Source organism: Melospiza melodia, unplaced genomic scaffold, assembly GCF_035770615.1.
Source record: "Melospiza melodia melodia isolate bMelMel2 unplaced genomic scaffold, bMelMel2.pri scaffold_44, whole genome shotgun sequence".
Classification (NCBI taxonomy): Eukaryota; Metazoa; Chordata; class Aves; order Passeriformes; family Passerellidae; genus Melospiza; species Melospiza melodia.
In genome coordinates, this window is record NW_026948761.1 from 1357536 (window position 1) to 1368250 (window position 10715).

The 10715-nt window shown below is 45.4% G+C and overlaps 1 pseudogene; it reads left to right on the top strand.

Moving 5' to 3' along the window:
- Nucleotides 1–2857: 2857 nt before the first annotated feature.
- On the top strand, nt 2858–4066 carry LOC134434590 (cytochrome b-like; annotated as a pseudogene).
- Nucleotides 4067–10715: the final 6649 nt, after the last annotated feature.

Sequence of the window (10715 nt, forward strand, 5' to 3'; positions counted from 1 at the left end):
GACAAAGCAAATGCTCTGTGTTGGTCTGTGAATTTATGCCAAGCAATAACCAACCTTCCATGCAGCAAACAGAAAATAGTCTGGGAAGATCTCCTGCGTCACAAAGCAGCACAAATTCTCCTTGTGGGCCAAATCCTGTTGTTCACGGGATCGAAAAGGAACTCCAAGAGCGACCACAGCTGTGGTCGCAGCGCTGCCCAGCACAGGGCCACGCTCACTGCCCTGCTCCTGCTGCCCCACTGCTGCTGACTCAGGCCACCATGCCCTTGGCCTTCTTGGCCACCTGGCCACACACTGCCTCATCTTCAGCAGCTCAAGGCCACCACCCCTGGCTCCTTTTGGCCCACGCAGCTCTTCAGGCACAAAGTTGCCTGTTTGATTTCAAATACAGCATCCACCATTTCAAGATGGCCTTCTTGTTCCACAACTGCATCTTCTAAGGTGATGGCATTAAATTTACAGGAATAGAATTCTCAGTCTCTCTGACTAAATTTTACTGGGCTGATTCTACTCTCTAGGATGTTACTCTTAGTTCAGTGTTCCCCTCTGGCTGCTGTCAGCAAGTGACATTTTCTCTGCAAAACTGAATTTGTACTTCTTGAGGGCTCTGAGATGGAAATTAGGAACTCTTCACTTATGCCTATCTTAGCTCTGTTGAAGGCATCAAAATGAATTTTCTTTCGGTCTCCCTAGCCGGCCCTCTACTGCTACTGGCCAAGCTGACAGCTGGCTCTACAATTCTTAAACACCAGGAACATGAAATGTCCCTTTCTCACTCACCTCAGGATTAGCACCGCTGAATACACGCTTGAGGTTACCTGTAGTGGGCAGGGGAAATCAATCAGATGCTGTGAGAAAACTGCCTGGGCTGCTGAATCCCACAGAACAAGTCAACCCAAACAGAGATGATTTCCTGTCCCTCCAGGAGACACATTTCATTCACACAGCCAGCAAGGGATCAGGACAATATTCTTGGTTGTGCCTACACTTTGGCCTGTTTTGCCAGTAAATGACTACAACCATGATGAAGAAAATGCAGATTGTACTTTAACACTCAAAGCTCCTGTTCTACCAAAGACATAAAACAGCTTCTAAAATCCTCTCTTTCAAGTACTTTTTAAAAAAATTAGTTGCATGCACCAATTGTCATTAACTTGCTGGAAAAAGTTGTTGCCCAGAAAAGTTTCCCCAAAATCCTCCTGAGGTCTGGCAGTTCTTTGTGAAACAGCACAACAGTAGCTCCAGGGTTCTGGAGCAGATACTCACTGCTTTGGAGTTTGCATTTCATTGCAAAGGGAAGATCACTGTTTTAGCAATCAGTCAAGGGTCAAGGTAGACAGTCAGATCCTTTCAGGAGAAACTGTAGAAAAAAAGAAGCTTCCCCTGAATTCTGGGAACAACTACCTACTATTCTTCCTAATCGCCATACTCATCCTAATCATCGCCAACAGCCTATTCGTCTTGTTCACTGGCTGAGAAGCAGTCGGAATCATATCCTTCCTACTAATGAGCTGATGACACGGCCGAGCAGACGCCAACACCGCTGCCCTCCAAGCCGTACTTTACAACCGAATCGGAGACATCGGACTTATCTTTGCATAGCATGACTAGGTTCCACCACAAACACCTGAGAAATCCAACAACTTTCTACCCCATCCCAATCTCCTACACTACCCCTACTAGGCCTCATCCTAGCCACAACCAGAAAATCCGCTCAATTCGGCCTCCAGCCATGACTCCCAGCTGCAATAGAAGGGCCAATGCCCCTATCTGCCCTACTCCACTCCAGCACAATAGTAGTTGCTGGAATTTTCCTACTCATCCGAACCCACCCTCTATTCAATAATAACCAAACTGCCCTAACCCTGTGCCTCTGCCTAGGAGCTTTATCCACACTATTTGCAGCCACGTGTGCCCTCACCCAAAACGATATTAAAAAAATCATTGTCTTCTCCACTTCAAGCCAACTAGGACTAATAATAGTCACAATCGGACTAAACGTACCCGAACTAGCCTTCTTCCACATCTCAACTCACGCATTCTTCAAAGCCATGCTCTTCCTATGCTCAGGCTCCATCATTCACAGCTTAAATGGAGAACAGGACATCTGAAAAATAGGAGGACTCCAAAAAATATTTCCCACAACCACTTCATGCCGTACCATTGGCAACCTCGCCCTAATAGGAACACCATTCCTCGCAGAATTCTACTCAAAAGACCAAATCATTGAAAGCCTAAACACATCCTACTTAAACACTTGAGCCCTACTCCTAATCCTTCTAGCCACATCATTCACCATGGTACACACAATCCGCATAACCGTACTAGTGCAGACCGGCTTTGTTCCACCCTTGACCCCAATAAATGAAAATAACCCCGCAGTAACTTCCCCTATCACTCGCCTTGCGCTGGGAAGCATCCTGGCAGGATTCCTCCTCACCTCATTCATCAGCCCCACAAAAACCCCTCCAATAACCATGCCACCCTCTATTAAAATAACCTCCCTAATCGTAACAGCCCTAGGCATTGCTGTAGTTCTTGAAATTTAAAAAATAGACCAAAGACTCATCCTCACAAAACAAGCCCCCTTCTCAGTCTTCTCAACATTCCTAGGATACTTTAACCCCCTAACCCACCACCTAAGTATAACCAGCTTCCTCAAAGGAGGACAAAACATCGCATCCCACCTAATTGACCTCTCCTCATACAAAATATTAGGTCTAGAGGGGCTAGCCAGCCTACAACTTATAGCAATCAAAACTGCCACCACCCTCCACTCAGGCCTAATCAAAGCTTACTTAGGATCATTCACCTTATCCATTCTCATCATCCTCATATCCACATACAGAAATAACCAATGGTCCTCAACCTTTGTAATAACCACCAAATCCTCAAAATCATCATCAACACCCTAATTGACCTCCCAGCACCATCAAACATCTCAACATGATGAAACTTCGGGTCTCTAGTAGGTGTTTGCTTAATTACTCAAATTGTCACAGGTCTTCTGCTAGCTATGCACTAGACAGCAGATACCCATCTAGCCTTCTCCTCTGTCGCTCACATATGCCGAGACGTACAATTCGGCTGACTCATCCGCAACCTCCACCCAAACGGACCCTCCTTCTTCTTCATCTGCATCTACCCACACATCGGCTGAGGACTCTACTACAGCTCATACCTAAACAAAGAAACCTGAAACATTGGAGTCATCCTCCTCCTAACCCTCATAGCAACTGCTTTCGTAGGATACGTCCTACCATGAGGCCAAATATCATTCTGAGGAGCTACTGTAATCACAAACCTATTCTCTGCCATCCCTTACATCGGGCGAACACTAGTCAAATGAGCCTGAGGCGGGTTCTCTGTCGACAACCCCACACTGACCCGATTCTTTGCTCTCCACTTCCTCCTTCCCTTTGTCATCGTAGGCCTTACTCTCGTCAATCTCACCTTCCTCCACGAAACAGGCTCAAACAACCTGCTAGGCATTCCCTCAGACTGTGACAAGATCCCCTTCCACCCATACTACACCATCAAAGACATCCTAGAGTTCGTACTAATCCTCTCCCTACTCGTCTCATTAGCCCTATTCTCCCTCAGCCTCCTAGGTGACCCAGAAAACTTCACTCCAGCCAACCCGCTAGTCACCCCTCCTCACATCAAACCTGAGTGATCTTTCCTATTTGCTTACACCATCCTCTGATCCATCCCAAACAAACTAGGAGGCGTACTAGCTCTAGCCGCCTCAATCCTCATCCTGTTCCTCACCACACTACTACATACATCGAAACTATGATCAATACTCTTCCGCCCCCTATCACAAATCCTATTCTGAACCCTTGTTGCCAACATCCACATCCTAACCTTAGTAGGCAGCCAGCCAGTAGAACACCCCTTCATCATCATCGGCCAACTAGCCTCATTCACATACTTCAAAATCATTCTAGTTCTGTTCCCCCTTGCGGCTGCCCTAGAAAACAAGCTACTTAAACTTTAATTAACTCTAATAGTTTATAAAAACATTGGTCTTGTAAGCCAAAGATTGAAGACTAAACCCCTTCTTAGAGTTACCCCACCACCCACCTCAGGAAGAAAGGACTCAAACCCTCTGCTCCAACTCCCGAAGCTGGCATTTTTAACTAAACTACTTCCTGACCCTACCGCTAAACAGCTTGAATCGCCCCCCAAGACAACCTCCACACAGGCTCCAACACCACAAACAAAGTCAACTACCCTCACCCCCCAATCAAAAGCAATCCCAGCCCCTCTGAATACAACACAGCCACCCCACTGAAATCCAACCGGACCGACCACAAACCCCCACTATTCACCATCCCCTCGTCCGTCAACAACCCCAACACATCCCCTATAACAAGCCCCACCATCACAACCAACCGCATCCCAAAACCATAACCAAGAACACCCCAACTACCCGAAGCCTCCGGTTAAGGATCCGATGCCAACGACACTGAATACACAAACACTACCAACATTCCCCCTAAATAAACCATAACAAGTACCAAAGGAATAAAAGGGACCCCCAAACTCACTAGTCAGCCGCACCCCACAACCGCTGCTACAACCAGCCCCAACACCCCATAGTAAGGAGACAGGTTAGATGCAACTGCCAAACCCCCTAGAACAAAACACAGCCCGAAAAAAAACCCCAGATTCTATCATAAATTCCCACTTGGCCTCTCTCCGAGATTTACAGCCTGAAAAGGCGTCGTTACAAAATTTAACTATACAGGAATACCTAAATACGTCCGTCATTCCTTCCCCCTCCCCCCCAGCACATTTTCTTCTTGCTTTCAGGGTATGTATAATAATGCATCACACTCTCTACCCCATCAGACAGCTCATGAAGTGTAGGATAATCCACATTACACGTCAAGCTCTTCCACCAAAAACCAAAACATTATCTCCCAAATGGCTGGTATTCAGCCAACCTACCTACCAGGCACATTCTTGCTTCAGGTACCATACAAGCCACGTATTTCTACCCAAGGCCAAGTCGCAAGCACCACCCAAAGACCCAGGATCTTACCTAATGTACACAACACCCAGCCTAGAGAATGAGGAATATCCCAGTACACCTTTGAATTCCCCTAGTGTACAGTATTCGCTCGCCTCCTAGGTAATATTCTCAGCCAACAGCCTTCAAGCATTCTCAAGCAAGAGGACATGGTTATCTATTGATCGTGCTTCTCACGAGAGCAGAGCTACTCAACGTCATATGTGCTTTAGGTTATTGCCCTCAAGCGCTTACCTCTCCTATACTTGCTCTTTTGCGCTATTGGTTGTAACTTCAGGATCATAACTTGCTTCATTCCCTCCTCCTTGCCCTTCACAGATACAAGTGGTCGGTTGAATACTCCTCCCTAACTTCATTACCTCAGCATACACTTGTTTTCTTTTAGCATCTCTTCAATAAGCCCCTCAAGTGCAGAGCAGGTGTTATCTTCCTCTTGACATATCCATCACATGGCCGCCGAGCATATGAATCCCCTAACACCCAGAATGTCATAATCTAATGGATAAGGTGGTTGCAAACTTGGCACTGATGCACTTTGACCCCATTCATGGAGGGCGCGCTGCCTACCTCTAGACAACAGATAGTGTAATGGTTGCCAGACGTATTAATTATTTTATCATTCACTAGGAATTAACATTTAAATTCCATTTTACGCATCTATTTTTCTATCTAGACTTTATTTTTTTATCAAATAACTAAGCCACATATCCCCACATTGTCCAAACTACTTACCATCAATACACTTTCAATTAACTTTCTTCTATATTCCCTATTGTCAAAAATAATAACCAGCCACCATCATCACTCCTCTAACCACCCCCAAACAAACATAATATTAATTCCAAAGCTAGCCCCTCTCCAAAAACCAAACCAAAACACAAACCATGATGACAAACCATCAACCAACTATCCACCAAATTTCACGTCCTTGTAGCTTATAGAAAGCATGACACTGAAGATGTCAAGATGGCTGCCACACACACCCAAGGAGAAAAGACTTAGTCCTAACCTTACTGTTAGTTTTTGCTAGGTATATACATGCAAGTATCCGCGCTCCTGTGTAGATGCTCTGAACACCTCAATCAGGCAGATAGGAGCGGGCATCAGGCTCACCACAACCGTAGCCCAAGATACCTTGCAATTGCCCCACCCCCACGGGTAATCAGCAGTAGTTAATATTAGGCAATGAGTGTAAACTTGACTTAGCCATAGCAAATCTAGGGTTGGTAAATCCTGTGCCAGCCACTGCGGTCATACAGGAGACCCAAATTAACTTTATAATGGCGTAAAGAGTGGTCACATGCTATCCAAGTAGCTAAGATTAAAAAGCAACTGAGCTGTCACAAGCCCAAGATGCCAAAAAGGCGTCCCCATCAAAGAAGATCTTAGAACAACAATTAATTGAACTCCGCAAAAGCCAGGGCCCAAACTGGGATTAGATACCCCACTATGCCTGGCCCTGAATCTTGATGCTTACACCTACTAAAGCATCCGCCTGATGCTTTAAGCACCAATGCTTAAAACTCTAAGGACTTGGTGGTGCCCCAAACCCACCTAGAGGAGCCTGTACTGTAATCAATGATCCACGATATGCCTGACCATTCCTTGCCAAAACAGCCTACATACTGCCGTCGCCAGCCCACCTCCCCTGAAAGCCAACAGTGAGTGCAATAGCCCCACCATGCTAACAAGACAGGTCAAGGTATAGCCTATGGAATGGTAGCAATGGGCTACATTTTCTAAGTTAGAACATAACGGCAAAGGGGTATGAAAAAACCCCTTGAAGGTGGATTTAGCAGTAAAGTGGGACAATCGAGCCGTCTTTAAGCTGGCCCTGGGGCACGTACATACCGCCCGTCACCCTGCTCGCAGGCGCCCCCCCCCACCCCCCATAAACTAATAAGCTATTTAGCCAAAGATGAGGTAAGTTGTAACAAGGTCAGTGTACCGGAAGGTGCACTAGGGCTACCAAGATGTAGCTTAAGCAAAAGCATTCAGCTTACACCTGAAAAATGTCTGCTAACACTAGATTGTATTGATGCTAAACTCTAGCCCAATCGACATGACCTGGAATAACAAAGTTACTCCCCCGCACCCAACTAAAGCATTCACTAGTCCCAGTATAGGCGATAGAAAAGACATCATTGGCGCGATAGAGACCACGTACCGTAAGGGAAAGATGAAATAATAATGAAAACTAAGCTATAAACAGCAAAGATCAACCCTTATACCTTTTGCATCGTGGTCTAGCAAGAAAAATCATGCAAAATGAATTTAAGTTTGCTACCCCGAAACCCAAGCGAGCTACTTACGAGCAGCTGTTATTGAGTGAACCCATCTCTGTGGCAAAAGAGTGGGATGACTTGTCAGTAGAGGTGAAAAGCCAATTGGGTTATAGCTGGTTGCCTGTGAAACAAATCTAAGTTCACTCTTAATTCTTCTCCAAGGAAAACCTACGAACCCAAATGAAGCAAATTAAGGGACATTTAAAGGAGATACAGCTCCTTTAAAAAAGAATACAATCTCTACGAGCAGATAAATACTGGTTTTTCCAACTGCATCATGGGCCCTCAAGCAGCCATCAACAAAGAGTGTGTTAAAGCTCTACACTACAAAAATATAAGAACCTCATGACTCCCTCCCCATTAACAGGCTAACCTATATTCAAATAGGAGAAATAATGCTAGAATGAGTAACTAGGGTCTTCCCTCTACGACACAAGCTTACATCTGTACATTATGAGCAAACCACCAATATACGACAAATCAAACAAGCACAGTATTAAGTATCTTGTTAACCTGACAGAGGAGCGTACATTAAGAAGGATTAAAACCTGTAAAAGGAACTAGGCAAACCCGTCAAGGCCCAACTGTTTACCAAAAGCATAGCCTTCAGCAAACCCAAAACAAGTTTTGAAGGTGATGTCTGCCCGGTGACTCATGTTCAACGGCCGCGGTATCCTAACTATGCAAAGGCAGCAGAATCAATTGTCCTATAAATTGAGACTAGTATGAATGGCTAAACAAGGTCTTAACGTTCTCTTACAGGCAATCAGTGAAATTGATCTCCCTGTACAAAAGCTGGGATAAACCCATAAGACAAGAAGACCCTGTGGAACTTGAAAACCAGCAACCACCTTAAAACACATACTCACCTACTGGGTTCACTGACACATAAGCTTCTGGTCTGTGTTTTTCGGTTGGGGCAACCTTGGAGCAAAACAAAACCTCCCAAAATTAGACCACACCTCTAGACTAAGAACAACCCTCAACGTGCTTATAGCATCCAGACCCAATACAATTGATCGATGGACCAAGCTATCCCAGGGATAACAGCGCAATCTCCTCCGAGAGTCAGTATCGACAAGGAGGCTTATGACCTCGATGTTGGATCAGGACATCGTAGTGGTGCAGCCGCTACTAAGGGTTTGTTTGTTCAACGATTAACAGTCCTATGTGATCAGAGTTCTGGAGCAATCCAGGTTGGTTTCTATCTATGATGAACTCTTCCCACTACAAAAGGATAGGAAAAGTGAGGCAAATACCACAAGCAAGACTTTGCCTTAAGTAATGAAAACAACTAAATTACAAAAGGCTATCACACCACACCACGTCCAAGAAAAGGACTAGCTAGCATGGTAGAGCTCGGAAAATGCAAAAGGCTTAAGTCCTTTAACTCAGGGGTTCCAATCCTCTCCCTAGCTTAACCCAAACCACCCTCAATGACCAACTACCCCCTCTTAATTAACCTCATCATAGCCCTCTCCTATGCCCTCCCAATCTTAATCGCAGTAGCCTTCCTTACACTAGCAGAGAGCAAAATCCTAAGCTACATTACAACAGTAGTCCTAGCCCAACTATTCAGCCTTCCCTGAAGGTCTGCCAGTCTGCATTTTCAAAGAAATGCTTGTCCCAGAAAACTGAGGAAATGACAGACTCTGCTGCCACAGACTCTCCCATGGAGCCATCGGAAGCCTTGCAGGTTCCCTTGTAAATGCTGCCCCTGTGGCTACAGACACCCCCTTTTTAGCTGAACACCTTGACAGGAGCTTTACCAAACCAGAGGTATCCTAATGCTCTTTCTGTTTCAAAATCAGAAACTCAGTCACTAAGAAAGAGCAGGAAGACATACAAAAGCCAGGTTAGGATACACCTTAACCTAAGTAGAGAGGAAACATCTACTTACCTGTGAAATGTGTCACAAAATAGGCACCATAGGTAATGCCATAAGCAGCGAAAAGCAAAGGAGCAATTCGCTCAATCATTTTAACACTGTTCTGCAAGTTTGCAGGCTGTGCTTACACACTGGAAAAAGCAAGGCTCCTGTCAGTGTGCAGCAGCCCACTGACAATTGCCTCAATCAGGAGGATTCTGCTGAACTGAGCAAGTGCTAGGACTGCTCTGACACTCAGGCCTTCCGTGCACCAAGGCAACCTTCTGATGTCACTACGACAAGGTGGCAACCATGCCCTGACATCACAAAGAAAATGCTCCATGTTGGTCTGTGAATTTATGCCAAGCAATAACCAACCTTCCCTACAGCAAACAACAAATAGCCTGGGAAGTTCTCCTCTGTCACAAAGCAGCACAAATTCTCCTTGTGGGCCAAACTCTGTCTTTCAAGGGATCCAAGAGGAACTCCAGGAGTGCACAAAGCACCTACAGCCTGTACCCCAACTGAGCACTCAGATGGCACCCAAGCAAAGGAAACAAGACCAAAAAAATGGCCCAAAGCATTGCTCATCTGAGAAATTACCCTTCCTTTAACTTTTTAAAGGTTTATTAAATCTTAAGAAAAGGCTGTATAAGGAAAGATTGCAGCACTGGGAAGTCTCCATGATTAGCAGCCACATGCTCATCTACAAAAGGGATGCTCTGCTTTTTATACCCTTAGCCCCTCACAATGTTTTGTCAGTGAACTCTTTCTCTGCCATCAAGTGGTGGAGATTACTTTCTTGCATCTTGACTGGAGGTCAGGTGTTGTTACACCCTGCCTGCTGGTCACAAGCCAGCCCTCCCCAAATGCCCTGACTACCAAGGCTATTACAAGGGGGATAAGAAAGAGGACTATGGGAGGACATATTACAATCACAGCACTTTACATTTGAACATAATATCTATCCACATAATATCTACCTCTTAATTGTGACGGCCAACTATTACATTACTCACCTCTAATGCACAGAACTAAGAGAGAAGGCACTGTTGGCATAACAGCTGAAATGCTTCCTAACAAATCTCCCCACATATTTGCACCTTTATTGGACATGCCCAGGACTCCTGTGGATGTACATCTCTGCCTTTCTTCCCCTTTGGAAGCAGTCAAACTGGTAACTTGTGGGGAAGCCAAGGGCTTTGTGGGGCCTGCATTGCTCTGCACGCACACAGGCCACTCATGGAACAGAGCTTTGGTGCCTAAAAAGATCAACCAGAGGAAAACAGCTGGAGGAGGTTTCATTTGGACCTTTCTTAGCCGCTAACAGAAGTTGTCAAAAAGAAAGTGACCAAGCAAGGCCTGATCCCTGCTGCCAGCTCAGGGTTAGAAAGGAGGCATTACTTGATTTCAGTGCTGGGTGCACAGGGAATCACTTCCCTAAGCCCTGCACACCCAGCAATCTCACCTAGTAGTTTGTATCCATGGAACTAAGACATATTCAATACTTTGCTGAAACTTACTG